The sequence below is a fragment of the Pyxicephalus adspersus genome, chromosome 8, assembly GCF_032062135.1.
Source record: "Pyxicephalus adspersus chromosome 8, UCB_Pads_2.0, whole genome shotgun sequence".
Taxonomy (NCBI): domain Eukaryota; kingdom Metazoa; phylum Chordata; class Amphibia; order Anura; family Pyxicephalidae; genus Pyxicephalus; species Pyxicephalus adspersus.
The window spans coordinates 44,174,508-44,184,628 of NC_092865.1; the positions used below are offsets into that span (position 1 = coordinate 44,174,508).

At 49.7% G+C, this 10,121-nt stretch overlaps 1 protein-coding gene and 1 long non-coding RNA gene across 6 annotated transcripts in view; one reads left to right on the forward strand and one right to left on the reverse strand.

Annotated features, from left to right (window-relative positions):
• The window catches only part of LOC140336868 (uncharacterized), a 29,769-nt gene extending 20,402 nt beyond the window's left edge, over positions 1-9,367 (reverse strand). For 2 of the 3 annotated variants that reach the window (XR_011921958.1, XR_011921956.1), the window contains exons 1-2: positions 9,207-9,367; positions 6,967-7,052 (exon numbers count right to left, since the gene is read on the reverse strand). This is a non-coding gene — a long non-coding RNA (uncharacterized lncRNA). Of the gene's footprint in view, positions 1-6,966; positions 7,053-9,184 lie in introns of all 3 variants that reach the window. The other variant, XR_011921957.1, reaches the window with a different exon arrangement.
• The window catches only part of DAG1 (dystroglycan 1), a 34,267-nt gene that overhangs the window by 10,167 nt on the left and 13,979 nt on the right, over positions 1-10,121 (forward strand). The window contains exon 1 of one of the 3 annotated variants that reach the window (XM_072420274.1): positions 9,408-9,532. The exons of the other annotated variants lie outside the window; for them this stretch is intronic. The gene's annotated coding sequence lies outside the window, so the exon portion shown is untranslated. Of the gene's footprint in view, positions 1-9,407; positions 9,533-10,121 lie in introns of those variants that run through there. 3 annotated transcript variants of the gene reach the window in all.

Below are 10,121 nucleotides of genomic sequence, written 5' to 3' on the forward strand. Positions count from 1 at the left end.
GTACACCCAGCGTACACCATACAGAGATCCGTACACCCAGCGTACACCATACAGAGATCCGTACACCCAGCGTACACCATACACAGAGATCTATACACCCAGCGTACACAATATAGAAATCCGTACACCCAGCATACACTATACATAGATCCATACACCCAACATACACCATACATAGATCCATACAATACACCCAGCGTACACAATATAGAAATCCGTACACCCAGCATACACTATACATAGATCCATACACCCAACATACACCATACATAGATCCATACATCCAGCGTACACCATACAAAGAGATCCGTACACGTTTGAGGTGTACGTAGAGTGAATGTCTGGCAGTGGGGGAGGGGTTTTCCTCTTGCATGTTGCAGGTTAATCATTGGCAGCCATTGTGTCCCCTCATTATTTCCGGAGCCGCTCACCCTACAAGGTGCCCTCTGTATCCACTGTCTGGCAGCTCCACCCCCGCTATATATTTAGAATAGATGGAGTACAGGAGCGGGATGTTGCTAGGAGACCGGCAAGTGTGACAAAAATCCCTGTCACTGTCATGCTGGGGGCACAAAGCTGGGTCAGGGGGTGACCCGGAGACCCCCCATATATCAGATATACATTCCCAGCACACTGAGCAATCATTGCTGAATTACCATACAGAACAGCCCCAACATTCACTGAGCAGGTGAGAGATACAGCTGTGTGTATACAACAGTGAATTACCTTTCCCTGGTGCAGAATCAATTACTGCCATTGAAAATACATAGAAGATTCATCAGAAGAGAATGTTTTTTTGAATGTCCGATTCACTGTTTTTATATAACAGGATGTACACATACCATAGGAGAGTTGTGGCGCCATACTCCCATCATGCATCATTCCGGAGTTCCCCTTAATGCAGCACCTGTCATTGTCACGCCATTGTCACATCTTGATCTCCCGATGGTCAGAGTTCTGCACTGTTCAATCATCTGATTTTTATGTCTGGCTAATGGAGCGAACATTTCCCCATCTCTGACCATTTCGGGAAAAGGGATTTCCCACATCACACATTACAGGAAGTGAATATCCAATCACCGGTACTCAGATTCTGTCCTTATATCATGACAAGATAGGTTCTCTTTACAGTGATCACTGCATACATTCATAGACATATGAGTGCTTAGTGTGTTGTGTCAGTCATGTGCGGAGGTCAGAGTTCTGCTTTCTCCTGGAGGAGTTCCCACATTAATGGAGGGCCAAATGGTGGGTCTGTGTATGATGTGGTGCCCTTGGACTGTCACATATGTGGAATAGGGGTTCTACTGTATTCCCTCCTGTACATTTCTTCTGTACACGATTCTTAGATCCCCCCCCCCACATATACTTCCTATAGATCCCCTCATATATCCTCAATATGTTCCCTATAGATCCTGTTCCATATACTCCCCATGGATCCCCTATAGATCACCCATAGAGTCCCCCATATACCCCCTATAAATGCCTCTATATAGTCCCTATGGATCCCAATATATTACCCATGGATCCATAGGGACTATAGATCTCCCCCATATACCCCCTACAGACCCCTCCATATACTCTCTATAGATCCCTCTATATATTCCTCATAGACCCCCTAAAGAACCCCCTATATACTCCCCATGGATCGCCAAATTTAATCTCTATAGTTCCCCCATATACTCCCCATAGAATCCCCCATATACTACCTACAGATCCCCCCATAGATTTCTCCATATACTCCCCATGGATCCCTCAAATACTCCCTATAGACCCCCATATACTCCCTATACATTTTCCATAAACTGCCTATAGACCCCCCTCTTTCTGGAAGAGATTTCATTAAAAGTTTCTGACCATAGTACCTACCTCTGATGCTGCGATTATTATTCGCATGTATTACGGTTTCTCGTGACCTCTAGTATTCACCACCAGTCAATAATGGAGCTCGGATTTCAGTTGTGTGTGGAGTTTTATGATCATGAAATGTAACAAATACAGAGTTCTCAGTAGGGGTGGGGTATCCAATAGCCTGATAACACCTGTTGCAGAGACCCTGACTGAGTGCATTGAATTCCCCCCACTGACCTCCCCCCCCCCAGCTGACAGCCTCAGGAACACCTACACCCCTACCCCCAGGGTGACAGCACCAGGAACACCTACCCCCCCAACCTCCAGTCTGTGAGTACCAGGGATACCCCAGTATCCCAACTGAAATCACTGAGTACCACATGTTCACTCCTTACCCCTGTCTGACAGCACCAGGAACACCCAGAAAATCCTGGTGGTCACCTCACCTTCCTTTAAAAGTGGATGGAATTTGCATCCTTTAGGCGGCTTGCAGCATCTGGTCACATGACCCTATACCAGATCTAATGCGACAATGTGTGCAGGCTGAGCTGGGATCACTGCGGTGTCACGCGGGGACAATGAGGGGAGTCACAGACATTTGTCATTTATACTACAGGGGGGGTCAGTAGAGTCAGTAGAATGTCAGGAATGTACTGGGGTTGTGTTATTGACATTGGAGGAGAAAGTGAAAAAGGGGGATCTTATTAGAAGACAAACAGCTCCCCCCCCCCCACACACACACACACATACTAAGAGTCAGCAGAGTTTGGAGACTATCACTCTTGTGTGTTGTGTAGACACAACAACACAAGGCCGGAGGAATCACAAGACTTTCCATAGTTCAGCAAAAAGTGAGACCCTACCTACCTCTGACCACAGATTGTGGGAAGGGCAGAGACACAAACTACCTGGGGTAAATTACCTCCTTTCTCTGTAATTGGGTGATGTTTATTCTTTAGATTTTGGGGTGTTGGAGTGAAGATTGTGTGAGATATTTTTAGCTGGTGATCTGATCTGGGTTTGTGATTTGCTGTGTGTATTCTACCTGATTAGGGTTTTATCTGGGACCTGGTGAGCTGTGAGATCTTTGAAAAGCTGGGACAATATCTGATATCACAGCCATAGAGTGATGAGTGACCCCATGTGGGGAGATAAAGAGCACCTGCCCTAGGGATCTCCGCTATCCGTTCTGGGTGGCTGGAAGATTCCTATATTTGTGTTTCCTGATAACATCATCTTGTTGTGTTAGCTGTGATGTCACATTGTGCAGTTTGTATTTGCTGAATTATGTTGTTGTCACACCATTGTAAACCATTGTATTGTTGTCACCGTGTGATGGTATGGTAGGTTGTGATGTCATCGTGTGATGGCGTGGTAGGTTGTGATTTAATTGTGTGATAGTGTGGTAGGTTGTGATGTCACTGTGTGATGGTGTGGTAGGTTGTGAGGTCATTGTATGATGGTGTGGTATGTTGTGATGTCAGGTGATTCCCGTGTTATTGCGGCTCTTCCCTGCAGATTAGATTAGTTCCCCCTTGTCTCTGCTGAGTGGGGTGTAAAATCCTGGAATGGGTAAATTGTGGGTTGGGTGGTGGGGCCCCATCCAACGCCAACCGGCAGGGAAATGGAGGGACACAAAGTACCCATTGAACCCATATTGAAGGCCAAGCACTCCAGCAGGTGGGGGCAGGGCCCAGGAATGTCCCTCCATTGTTCTTGCATTAGACAGATAAATCCCACTTATCCCGACCGCCCCAAATGATTCCCCACTGGTAACCCCCCCCCCCCCACACACACACACACACACACACCCCCACCCGGGGACACTTTCAGAGAATCTTAATTATAAAGACAAAATAATGAAATCTGCACTTAAATTAGCTCCCAGCAGACTGGAAGATTCTCAATGTCAGCCACCCACACAGTGCTACCAATCTAACATGTTTCAGGAGCTGGAGTCTTGCTGACTGAAGGGGAAAGAGGGAGTGCCAGGGGTACGGTGCAGCTCCTTCATTGTCCAATCTGCTGCATTGGTTAATATTAGTCAGGCGATGAAGTGTGGGGATCACAAGACTGACTAAACAGAGTTGGAAATCCTTTACTTTTGTCTGTGTATGTAGCTGAATGATGGGAGTTCATCAGGTGACCTGCTTCACAGAGCGAGTGACAACCCCAACAGATGTGGTCATATGACAATATGCAACATGGAGACTTTGCCTCTTTCCCCTGTCTAAATTGTGTGACCTCTGCAGGGGTGTGAGAGCAGAGTGGACGGTCATGACACCTCCCGGGGTATCTCAGCTCTGGAGGGTGACATGGGTAGATGACAAGGAAAAGGACGGGGATAGGGTGGTGGGGGGGTATATATGATGGGGTGATAAGAGGAGGGGGGGTAGGGGATGGGGGAGGATGGGACAGGTGAGGATAGGGGATGAGACAGGAGGGGGTAGGTGGGTTGTTATATATGTATTAAGGGGTGTGGTCTGTACTGGGGGGGGTTTACAGGTGGGTATACAGTGGGGGCTGTGTACAGGTTCTCCTCCCCCTTCAGCACATGAAGGTTTTACCCCTGGATGGGTATTCTGTTCCTGGTAGGAATGTGAGGCCTGCAGGCCAGATCTGATATGGGGGGGGTGAGGATTTCTGTCTCTGCAGGTAGAGAATGTTAAGGAGATAACCAAGCAAAGGACACAACAAGTCTGGAGGGGGGGCATCATAACAATAATTACACCGGCATGTGATGAGATCTCACTGAGACACAAAACCAACAGCAGTACGCATTGTGTATATTGGGGTGTTATATGCTATATAAGGGTGTTATAATTGGGGGGAGGGGGGTTATATTCGATATTGGGTTGGTATGTTTCTGAGAGGGGCAGTTTCTTATGCTATATTAGAGTATTATATAGCATAAAGCACACTAAACTGTTCCACAGTACACAGTATCCCCACGCCTGATCCACAGTGCACCCCTGAGAGCAGTACATTGGAGGATCTCGTGTATAAAACAGGCAACCAATCAGATTCCACCTCTCACCATCACTTAGAATCCTAAAAGACAAATCCTGATTGGCTGCTCGGGCAATAAATGCCAATATAATGGTTCTGAGGGTAAAGAAACTAGGCAATTGCTTGGGGCCCGCACCTCTCCTGACTGATTGGTAGGGTGTGCAGGGAATGAGGTGGGATGCTGGAGTGGGGTGAGCTGGAATGCTGTGCCTTTAATATTTATCCAGGGCCCGATTTTTGTCTAAAACTGGTTCTGGAGATGTTACTGAGAATTAGATTGTTAGCTCCTGGGGCACAGAGAACAAAGATGAACTACAAATGCCAGCATGGTTGAGCCTGAGGCTGGATGGAGGAATGTCATGGGGGTGGGGACTGATTCTGCAGCTGCCCCTCCTTTACAGGCCAGGATATGGATGGGGTAAAAATCCCCTTTATGACCCTCCCTGACGCCTCACCGCACATTGCTGCACCATGGAGAAGCTTTTGTCTGGTTTCTATGGTAACCAAAATCTTTTCACCGACTTCGAATCGCTCTGCTAATAGGGGAGGGGTCATAGAAAAGCCGACCAGGGCCCATATGGGCCCCTGGAATAATGAGGGGGAAGGAGAGCCCCACTGCACACAGGGGGCCCCTACACCTCTACATTACAGACACATGGGGGGCTCTACACCCCGGTAATAGACACATTGGGGCCCCTACAACTCTGTATCACAGACACATGGGGGCCCCTACACCTCAGTAATACAGACACAAAATACAGATACATGGGGGCCCCTACACCTCCATAATACAGACACATGGGGGGCCCTACACCTCCATATTACAGACACATGGGGGGGCCTAACACCTACATAATACAGACACATGGGAGCCCCTACACCTGTGATATGGATACCATAGACTGACGAATCCCTTGAGATGGTTGCAGAAATTACCCATAGTGCTGAGAATTTTCTGTGCTGACCACACCCCCTCCTACCTCCACCAATGGCCGTGCTGTATTCTTCTGTCACCTCTCCCCCCATAGAAGGGAAAGGTAGGAATTTGACAGGTGCTCTTTGAAGGTGGACAATAAAAGGGAAACATTGCACAGGTAATGGGATTCCCTGTATCAGATTACCAGATTATAGACAGAGCCGCCATATGGGGGGGTATGAATGGGCCCCCACGCCCTCCCACCAGCACTTCCTATAGTCCCTGAGGCCCCTCAGCAAAGGGGCCCCCATTATAGCATTGTGACTGATAGCACTTCCCCCACCTGTCCTTCATGGGTCAGCAGTCTCACTTCTCTTGTTGCATTTCCCAGAGAAAATAATCTGCGACCCCAGCGATGAGACGCCATCACATGGGGACACATTGGATGGATCCCTGAAATCTTCTGATGTGACCGCCCCCCTTATAATACTGAATGTGGAATGAGGGACCCCTGGGCTCAGGGATGTGGAGGGGCCCAAAGCCAAATTCTTTCCAGAACCAACAGGCAGCTGCTATAATAATCTCTCCGCTATTCCCCCCTGCATGTGAGCACAAACCCCACCGCACCCATCGGAGGAAGGGGGGGGGGCAAACTCAGAGGGACAGGAACGGTCTGTGAGTGTACAGGGAGTGTATAGGTTGTGAATGTGAAGTGTGTATAGGATGTGAATAATGTGTATAGATTGTACAGTGTGTCCCCCCCCCCCTGTGCCAGGGTGGAGTCTTCTTGGGGTAATTCAGACTTCTGTTTATAGATTATTGGTGGAGATGATGAGAACCCACAGACCACAAAACACCCCACACTGCACCCCTACTGATCTCTGTACAGCACTGCAGTATATGTCAGAGCTATATAAATGTATAATAATAGTGTGTGACTGTGGGGGGGGGGGCATTTGAGTGTCAGCTCCTCTGTACAGTGGAGGGAGGGGATGGCACATGGGGTTGCTATAAATCAGGGACATTTTGGGGACCAATCAGGAATAACCTCCAGCACCCAATCAGAAGCCATCATTCATTGTTGCTTCAGGCTAATGGTTGCTGTGGGTTACGGCCCCATCATTGAATGATCTGGGCACAGAAATGCGACGTATGTGCTGCCTGTGTGGGGAGAGGCGCCGGGCTCTGACCTTTGCGTCTTGGTTACTCATCACAGATTGTTTGCTGCAGTCGGCAGATTCCTTGTGATTTGTTTTCTCTTCCAGCTCAGCAAAGTCTGAAAAACAAGAAAAAGACAAAATGGGTTTCAGGTTCCTGGCAGAAGGGGGCGCCATGATTATAAATCAAATTACCCCCAGATTCACCTTGCCATGTCTCTCCCGCTCATCCCCTATCACGCCCCATCACTTCTCATAGGTCAGATCTGAGAACAGAAATCCTAGGGTTTGGGGAATCTGCCCAGACAATGGCTGCCATCTTCAATATCATCTCTTACTCTATTTTGGCTGCCCATCCCATGAATAGTTGCAGGTGAACAGCGACAGTACTAGCAGTGACCTCTAACAGTCTCATTTTTCAGGCACCCAGTCTCCAGCACTCCCTGACAGTCATCTATAGCATTACATAGATTAAACTCCCACACAGGGGAACTAGGGGCCAGTTGGTGGCTTAGGGGACCCTGAGACACCTAAATGGGAGGGGGGCATGTCTAGGTGTATGCAAATATCGCCTTCCAGAAGCTGGCCTCAGGGGACACAAATGTGATGATTGATCTGGGGACGTGGGGCAGAAGTTGTGCTGTGATGGATTGGACCCTCTGCCAGGAGGGATTTCCCTAAGACGTCAATTGACACCCCAAGAGCCCAAATCCAAGGCTTTGTATGATTGGCTCAGAGACCGAAATACTTGGGAGACACCTGGCAGGGGCCCCAGGGGGCATTAAAGAGGACCTTTTATGGTATCTGCTGACCCCATCTGCCTCCCGAGAGCGGATCATTAAAAAGGAATTCTCCGACTACCAACAAACATTTTTGGGGCGTTTGGTTCCGGGAAACATTCCCCCCCCCCATAAAACATTAATTTCTAATATGCCCAAATCAGGGAAAGTTGGGGAATGCTTAAGGGGGGGGGGGTGTCCCTCCCTGACCAGGGTGACAATGGCCCCACTGTTCTCCCCCACACACAGGAATCTCCGGAATCCTCTTTGCCATGCGTGGGAAATGTATGGATGGGCAGCACTTAAACCTGAAATGCCCCAACGTACCCTGATGCACGATGGAAGCTGGGGAAAAAATATCACCCCAGGTCTCCCCAATCAGCCCCATCCTTCTGTCTCCAATTAACCCATTTATTCTGGTAGTCATGTGACCTGCAGGGAGCCATGGCAGCATCACTTCCCATAATGCTCTGCTACTGCAAACATGGGGCTGAAAATTGCCCCCTCTGACATACAAACGGGGTAAAATAAAGGGGTAGGAGAGGAGTCTGTGGACATTTCAGGGGGTAATATGAAGGGGTAGGAGGTTAGCCTGGGGACATTATTATTATTAATCAGGTTATAAATAGGCCAACATAATACGTAGCACTGTACATTAATTAGGGGTAGCAAATGACAGACAGTGACACAGGAAGAGGAGAGGACCCTGCCCCGAAGAGCTTACAATCTAAGAAGTGGGGGGAGTAACATACAATTATTGGGGGTAATAAGAAAAAGTGGGAGGGGAGTCTGCGGACATTGTCTGGTGTAAGGGGTAATATAAAGGGGTAGAAGGGAGCCCTGGGATATTATCGGGGGTAAGAGAAGATAATATGGGGTCACTGTCCGGCTCTGTCTACATTCACCCTGCAGTGTGGGGTTGTCACAAATTTTGGGTTGCCCCGGAGGTCGGAGTGCCCGGAGTTGGTGTCAGAGTGGATCAGTGGGATCAATTCACATATCTGGGAAGTGGGGGGACCCCTCCAGGGTGGTATCCCATACAAGGGGGGTGGAAATGGATCTTTGCCATTGTCTATGTGATTTCTCCAGCCGTCCGATTACTTTGGATGGGCAGGGACCGGCACCACCCAAAAGGGGGCTACGCCTGGACTACAACATCACAGGGCCTGGGATAATAGGGGGACAGTGATGTGTCAGGTGAACCCATCATACACTACAAGTATGTACATGCTGGGAGTTGTAGTTCTCTACAGAGGAGTGCAGGGAGGGAAAAGAGAACCTGTCAGGCCACTAATATTGGAGCCACTTACCTGCCTGAGGACCTGTTTGGGAGGGGGGGTATCATGTATATGGGGTATGTAGTATTATATAGGGGGGGGGGTCACTGGTTATTTGCCCTCTCTGGGGTGTGATGGGGGTCATCTGTTTTTTTTTTACTTTTTGTGCGGTCACTATGACAACTCAGCCCATACCGCGGCAGGTGTCCGGCCTCACCTCTGCCTGTCCACTTTCTCTATAGACCTCGAAGAGAATATAATCCAGGGCGGTCCACACAGCCCTCACCGCCAGGCCAAGCCCCGCCCACAGTTCCTCCTTTGCCGTAAGAGACGTTCAGGGGCGGGGCGGATAGAGTTAGTAGGGCGGTGGGCGTTTCGAGGGCGGAACGCAGAGAGTTGGTAGGGCGGTGGGAGTTTTGGGGGGCGGAGCAGGCGGGCAGAGCGGACGGGTCCAGCTGATGGCAGAGTGAGGGGGGAGTTCGGCCTGACACTGAGGAGGGGAGAGACGGCCAGAGACACTGAGTCTGAGGAGAGCGGGTGAAGGTGAGAGGAACCAGAGAGACGGGTGACAGGAGGCCGGGAGAGGACTGAGGGGAGACGGGTGACAGGGGACCAGGAAAGGACGGAGGGAAGAGCGGGGCTGGTGTAGGGGAGGCCGGGGATATCGGGCTGTGAGGCGCTCTGGGCCTGTGTGTGCCAGGCTCGGGCACTTTGTGTATGCGGAGAAGGGGGCACCGGCCCGGAGTGTAATATAGAGGTGAACTGCCCCCCTGTACCCGGACATATTATCAGGACACCTGCGTGTGTTGAGAAGCAGATAGCAGGCCCTCGGTACGCGGATGTGATTTATTGTACGATGTGCCCGGTGTGGAGTACCTTTGTGCCCCCCCCCTCATCATTATTCATGGAGGGAATTTCAGGGTCCTGTAAGAAACTTTTCTCTGTGTTATCACCGGGAGAGTCGCCCGGTCCGTCCTGGGATTCCTTCCCCGTATTTTTGCGGTAAAGGCTGAGGGCAGATTAGGCACCAGGTGGGGTGGAAAGGGACAGGTGTGGCACGGGGGGTGCAGGTTGGCACCAAGTGGTGCAAGTTGTCTAAATAGCAAACAGCAGACACCGGATCATTCTACAC